A 7,761-nucleotide genomic window follows, 5' to 3' on the forward strand; every position below is an offset into this window, starting at 1 on the left:
GCTCGGAATTCATTAATCGGGGCAAAATCAAATTAAAATAAGGAGGATTTTATATACTTGAAAAAATAAAAACTTTTCAATAATGTGATGTTTAGAGGTACATGGGACAACAACCGAGATTTTCAAGCCAACATTGATAAACCAGGCGAAATCTCGTAATTAGGATTAAGGAAAAAGAATGAGGCTTAATACGTTACTATGCCAAGAAAAGGAACTGCAAGCTTGATACTACCTTAATGAGTGGTGAGCTAGTTTTGTTGGTTATCTTTGACACTTTCTTGATGGGAAGTTCATAGTAGGTCTTATTGGGAATTTGATATTGATTTGGAATAAACTAATCATATAGAAAAGAAATAATATATAAGTTGCATTTTATAAATTAGGAAAAAAATCATGTCATATAACCAATTTATTAAATTTTAGATGAGAATTGCCAAAGGCACTGAGAAATTTACCGACTTGAGAGAATTGAGGAGCCTTTGGTGATTTCATCTTCATCTAATAAATCAAAACAATTGGAATTCATAAATTAGGAGAAAATAAAATTGAATAGAGTGGATTTTGCATGCTTGAAAGAACAAAAAAAAATTATATTTAAGACAATTAAAGTAAGAAATTGAGATAAATAAGGCTTATCTATTAAACCCTAGCGTGACCCTTGAAGGCAGCCACAGTTGGGTCGCAAAAAGGTACACATTAGGAGCCAAAGGCTAGAGAGAAGGAGGGAGGCAACATACAAGCTTGATTGGCTTCTAAAGTCATTGATCTGAGAGCAAAGATCGACATTCCCAACCTTATTTAGCTTTAATTTCATTTTCTTCATCAGGGACAAGGAGAGAAGAATGAAGGGCTTGGCCAAATGAATCTCCAATTATCATCCCAAACCATAGTTGGGTGACAAGACGGTAGACGTTAGGCGCCAAATGTTGGGAGAAAAGGAGGGAGGCAACATGCAAGCTTGATTGGCTTCTAAAGTCATTGATCTGAGAGCAAAGATCGACATTCCCAACCTTGATTAGCTTCAATTTCATTTTCTTCATCAGGGACAGGGAGAGAAGAATGAAGGGCTTGGCCAAATGAATCTCCAATTATATCCCAAATCGATTTGATCAATGGGAGCCGACCAATGAAAAACATGATGATTTTCCATAAAAAATGTGTTGGATCAGTTTTATTTTAGCGTTCAGTGTGAGAACTGTGGAGGGCAGAATAGACAGGAGAGAAGAGAGCATCGTCTAAGGTTGAATGGCATTGAGAAGAGAAGAAAGAATTGGCTCAAGGTTAAAAGCTAGGGCTTCAATTTTGTAGAGTTTAGCAATTCAATCAAAGTGATATTAGGAACAAATATGGCTGCCAAACGAATGGAGCTATGGGCCCAAGCATTGGTTTAAGTGATATAAGATATGGGCCAAAGAATTGGGTTAAGTTATGTGCAAATCAGAGTAAGAAAATTTAAATTTAGCTTTAGTTATCAATAGTTAATAAATAAATTATTTTTTATTTACAAAAAAAAAATCATTTTATTGATTATTAATAATTATTAATTTATATAAATTTATCAAAATTTTATTATTTTTAATTGCATATGTAATTAGCAAAACTGAATTTTTAATTATCAAGTGTATTGTTTATTCGCTACTTTAATAAATCTTATATCACTAATGGATTATTAATTTGTTAAAATGTTATACTTTTCAAAGTGATTAAATTAATAATTAAATGACCTCTGATTAAGCTGTTTCAATTGAAGGAAAAAAAAATAAAAAACGACACTAAGTAGATGAGAATTATAATTTAGAAGTCTTACTTCACTGATCTTCAAGATTATCCATTGGTTGTGGGTAAATTTATTATGAATTATAATATCTTTATATTGAGTTAATGGTTTTTTTTTTTCCACTCTTATTTTCTTCAAGGAATTCTACTTTGAGATCTACAAACCAACAAATTGTATGTATTTCTAATTTCTCCACCAATGGCTTAGCATATTAGATTTAATTTCATTGGATATTTAGATTTAATTTCATTGGATATTTTGCCGATTTTTTTTTTCTATTCATTAAAAACTCAACTCAACTCAACTAAGCCTTTATCCCAAAAATTTGGAGTCGACTATATGGATTCATTTTCTCCATTCTAAATGATTTTGGGTTAAATCCTAAAAAATGTGTAATGCTTTTAGGTACTACTCTCCTCCAAGTCAATTTAAGTCTACCCATTTAATGTGTTCTACTTGTCTAACTGGAGCCTCCGTATGTCTACGTTTCACAAGACCAAAACACTTCAATCTCCATTCTCTCAACTTATCCTCAATTGGCACCACTCCTACCTTTTCTCTAATACTCTCATTATGGACTTTATCTAGTCTAGTATGATCACTCATCCACCTTAACATTCTTATCTCCGCAAACTCTTATCTTAGACGCATACGACTCTTTCAGTGCCTAACACTCACTACCATATAACATAACCAGTCGTATGGCTGTACGGTAAAATAAATATATACCTTTTTCCTCTTACAAATTACACATATTATGGTGCAGTTAAATGTCTTCGCTTAGTTCAACCAATGAATTTGAATTTAACTAGGTAGATGTTAACATTAAGATAGATAACTCTAATAAAGGTATTGTATTGTATGTTATCAATAATTATTAATTATTCATTACCAAATTAAACAGATGAGTAAAATAGATTACTTTTCTATTGAATTCGCCTTTTATGACTAAGGAAAAAAAAATATGTTCTAGCACCGATGTTTCCCTAAATAAGTAGCGTCGAAAGTAAACACCTATTGTTTTTAACCAAGATTTCTTCTTCTACATCATCGTTATCGCTGTCTCTCTCTAAGAAAAAAGATTATTTAATGTTCCTATACATGAAGATTCTAGATTTCAAAATAGATGGCCGATGAAAATGCATTGTTCGACATGTTTTTGGCCCTACCAACAATGATGGCTTTTTCTTTCGTGGATGTTGCCAATGTTTCCTCAAGTGAATTGTGCTATTGCCTAAATCTTTTAGCCACATGCACGAAACCTAATAGTGCATTCTGTGATTTTAAATTAATTTTGTTTTTTTAATATGGATATTGAACTTTTCATTTTTTTTAGGAGATTACTTATGGAGCGTAGACCTAGGCTATCCACAACATGTATGTAGCCATTGCAGGGCTTTATTATGGAAAGATGAGTATTTAAAAAGTGACAATAGGAATAAAAAATTGACATATCCTCTTTGTTGTAAAAAAGGAAAGATTAAATTACCATATCTTAGAGAGCCTCCACTATATTTGGCTTATCCACAAAACCAAAATCTTGGCCAATTTGTGTGAAATTCAAAGAATTAAAATATAAAACTATATAACTCAATGTTTGCTTTCACATCCATGGGCATTACAATTGATCATAATATTAATAAAACTAATGGCTTGCATGTTTTCAAGATAAGTGGACAAAGTTATCATGCGATAGGATCTTTATTGCCTATTGAAGAAGAAAAACCAAAATTTGCTCAGCTGTATGTATATGATATAGCTTATGAACTCCAAAACAGAATGTCTCAATTTTTAAACTATTCTCCCATAGACCAAACATTAGTTGAAAACCTTATTGAAATGTTAAACTGCAATAATGAATTGGTCAAGTCATTTAAAATGGTAAGAGATAGACTTCATGAAAATGACTTCATGCTTATATAATTGAAGCTTATTAGCAAATGATCAAGTGATAGTGCACAGTATTCAGCTCTTATTGCTTCTAAGATTGTTGGATAAATTATTAGTGATTTTAGCATGTATGATAAAATCATGATATTATTGTTGAATATAGAAGTGGGAAACTAAAATGAATAAGTGCATTGCATCCAAGTCTCATGTTTGTGCAGCACCCACTTTTATTCCCTTATGGAGATGAAGGGTATAGAACAAATAATAAATATATTAATGTTGATTCTACAAATTCAAAAAGCTGAAGATTTGTAACTACGAGAGAATGCTATGCATTTTGTTTACAATAAAGATTATTAGAAGGAACAATGCTATTGAGAGGAGGAAGATTATTCCAACAATTTATTGTTGATGCATTTGCATGCATCGAAGAAGAGCTACTGGATTTTATCCGACACAATCAATAACTTCATTCATAAATTTACTTTGGAATCAAAGATGCATTCCTTAGAAGGGACCCTAATAGTAATAACATTGCAAAAGCTATGATTTTGCCCTCCAGTTATATGGGGAGTCCTAGATAAATGCTTGAACATTATCATGATGCAATGGCTATATGTAAATTTTATAGGCATCCAAATTTATTAGTAACTTTTACATGTAATCCAAATTGGCTTGAAATTAAGCGAATGCTACAGATGATTCTAGGATAAAAAACAAAAGACAGACCAGATATTATAATTCAAATGTTCAAAGCCAAACTTTATCATTTAGTTAATGACAAAAAAACATAAACATTTTGGATCTGCAATAGCTATATTATATACAATTGAATTTCAAAAGTAAGGCTTGCCACATGTTTATTGTTTAATGTGGTTGGAAAAAGGTAGCAAACTTAAAACAACAATAAACATAAGTTCTATTATATCTGCTGAATTACCTTGTAAGAAGCACGACCCTAAAGGCTATGAAACTATTTCTAATTTCATGATCCATAGTCCAAGTGATGATATGAATCCAAATTCACCATGCATGCAAAAAGGACGTTCTTTGAAATACTATCCAAAAAAATTTCTCTCTGAAATAAGTTTAGATAAAAATGGATTTTTGTATACAGGCATAGAAATATTGATTCATTCATTGAAAAAAAGGGAAATAAGATAGATAATAGGTTTGTAGTTTCGTACAATAGTTGTTCAAGGTTCATCTGCACGATGCACTGATAAAATAAAAAATTATTTGGATTGTTGTTATATTTCACTGTGTGAAGCTGCATGGAGATTGTCGCAAGGGTTTTGCGATCGCAGGATGATTCTCACCGAAGTGGAGAAAGTGAGGAGTCGCTACTTTAATTTTGAGGGAAATTAAAGAAAACCATTTATAGAAATAAGATTTATAAAAACCACTTATAAGACAGAGATTCTAGGTTCGGGGTCCATATATGGATAGGGAAGGTGTTAGACACCCCATCTCATCCCTCAACAAGGATAAGCAGATTTAATGATGTGCTTTTCATAATCTAAGATCGGTAATTTTTGGGATTAGAATTATGATGTTGGTCCCTATTATTGGTAAAAGGAACGTTTAATATTTCACCATCTTAGGTTTCCCAGGAACACAAGTATATGGGGTAACCCTACAGTGAATTGATGTTGTGTTTGTTTCATTTGTTATGTATTTATTAAGTTCCTCCCTCTTTGAATTTGGACTTTCGGCTTACACATTATGTACCTTATCATTGGCGTTCCGAATAACTGAGGGTGCGTTGTGTGTAATGGATTTACAAGAACTGATATAAGTATAGATTTTCATCTCTCTTAATTAGAACTCTGATTCAAAAGGGATGCATTAATTGAAACCTAGAGAGCTCCCTTCCTTAATGAGGACTCTTAGTTAATGGAGGGAGGTCTCATCATCGGCATAATTACCTATGAAATCTTTACCCATATCATTTCATGCAAAATTATTTAATGTTTTTTTAATAATAATATTTCATTTAATTAAGTTAATCTGGGGGAAGAGATTCTTCCTTGGTAATGAGGGGACCTCTAGAAGGACTTTCCATCGGGTCTCAAAAATTTAGGGTTCTTGGAAGGACTCTCCCGTGAACTGAACATTGAAATGTGTTTGATAAGTTCTGACAAAAATAACAGTTAGTAAGATATTCGTAAAAATAAATTTAACATTGGGAATTTCAGGGAAAGGAGTCTCCTAATTTCCCGTAATGAGCTTTTTGTAAAAAGGCATAAAAATAGTGAGAGTTTCTAGGAAAGGACTCTCTCCTGATCTCTCCCATTTTATATTGGAATTTAAACTAGGGATTCAGAAAAGGACTTTTTCTGGATCTTTTAATTTAACATTAGGGACAATTGTCGAAGACACAAGCAGTTCCAGGAAAGGACTCTTTCCTGACCTCTGTGACCTGGAAGATATGAAAGGGAATGCGCGGATGTTGAGCCAAACTCTTTGCCAAACTTCCACGTAATTTCTCGATCTCTTGGTTCTTTTATCTTTCTTGATTCTGACCTCCTAACGCTCTGTTCGAACTCTTTGGCTTCGGATTTCGCGTCTAATAGTCTGAGGTCATCTCGGGTTTCTAATAGCCTATCTATTGTTTGAGCTCGTCCTGATTTCCGATCTTACAGCTTATCATCCGAGCTTATTTCGGGTTCTGATCTCATGACTTGCTTGTTCAGCCGAGTCTCAATTTTTGACCTCTCCACCTGTCTTAATCTTTCTATATTGATCCTATTCTCCCCATTATTTTCCCCATTTGTTAGAATCGAAAAGAAAAATTTTGTGTCATTATTTCCATCCGCATTCCTTATGATATTTACGAGATCAGTAGCCTTTGTACCACCCGAACTCATATTTACAATACAAAAATGTAAAAGGTGACAATGATAAAAAAATAAAGTTCACGGATGTCACGATATAAAGTCATAAATAACATTAGTAAAATGAATTAAATTTGGCACTGTCCTATTCTGAAAGCACTACATGACATAGTAACTCAAAGATTCTTATGTCATGAACACCAGCTAATCATGCTCGAGTGGTAAAGTTGGAAAGCTTACCTGTGGAGAGCTGAAGCAATGGAGGAGCTAATACCGACGTCCCATGAATCTGGAGAGATTAAAACCAAAACGACGAAAGAACTTGAGCTGCCAAAAGTGATGAAGGTGAAAACTTGATGATGAACTGAGATTGAATTTCCAGGGTAATGCATGAGTATTAAAAATATGGATCATAGGACTTGTAGCTCTTCAGATGAGATACTTCAGAAAACTCATTTTTAAAGTCTCTAAAAACTTTAAGAGCCTTTTGGATCAAAGACCACAGTCTTTAATTTTAGAGATTTTTTTTTATCATTCCCACCCTTTCTACAATATTGCATGCAGGTATTTATAGGAAATGTGTACTCAAAATAGAGGGTCAGGATTCCAGTAGGAAGAGATGGAGGGCTCATATTTAAAAGGACGTGATCCGACGTCTTAGAATTAAAGAGAATCAAGATTGAGGATTGGGATTTGGTTCAGAATCTCTGTCTTTTCATTTTTTAATCCAACGATCAGGGGTCTTGCCTTACAAAATAGATCCAAGGGCTAGGAACAAAAAGTGTCAAATCTGTTATTTCCTTTTGATCCAAGGGCCTCAAATCCATCCTTACAACTATGATCAATGGTGTAAGTTGAAATGCACTAGGCTACTTTAACCATTTGAAATCTGACAGCAAAGAGTGCATCCTTACAAATGAAATGGGTGGTGAGGGCTAAATCGTACCCAAAATGCTTTAACTGACTCGGATCTAATGGTAGGGGAATTATTCTTATGAATTAAGGGTTATGATTAAAAGCAATTCACCTATCCGAGCCCTTCGATCTCTATAAGTCATTCCTTGGTCTACCTGACCTCTCATTATGATTGACTGATCTGAGGCTTATTATTTTGATCTCTATCAACTTTTCTACATCCGGTCTTTTCTTGCTTCCCTATCTCTTCGTATTCCCCGATTATTTCCCATCTTTCCTCTGTATCTGACCTGTATTGGTCAAAGCAATAAATTCTTCAATTACTGATGAGCCACTTCGAGT

General features: G+C 33.4%; 1 long non-coding RNA gene across 1 annotated transcript; it reads right to left on the minus strand.

Annotated features, from left to right (window-relative positions):
* Positions 1-313: 313 nt before the first annotated feature.
* On the minus strand, positions 314-1,302 carry LOC110644160 (uncharacterized). Its single transcript, XR_002492786.2, has 3 exons — positions 738-1,302; positions 456-498; positions 314-334 (listed from the first exon to the last, which is right to left on the minus strand). It is a non-coding gene; the product is annotated as an uncharacterized LOC110644160 (long non-coding RNA).
* Positions 1,303-7,761: the final 6,459 nt, after the last annotated feature.

The sequence above is a fragment of the Hevea brasiliensis genome, chromosome 4, assembly GCF_030052815.1.
Source record: "Hevea brasiliensis isolate MT/VB/25A 57/8 chromosome 4, ASM3005281v1, whole genome shotgun sequence".
NCBI lineage: Eukaryota > Viridiplantae > Streptophyta > Magnoliopsida > Malpighiales > Euphorbiaceae > Hevea > Hevea brasiliensis.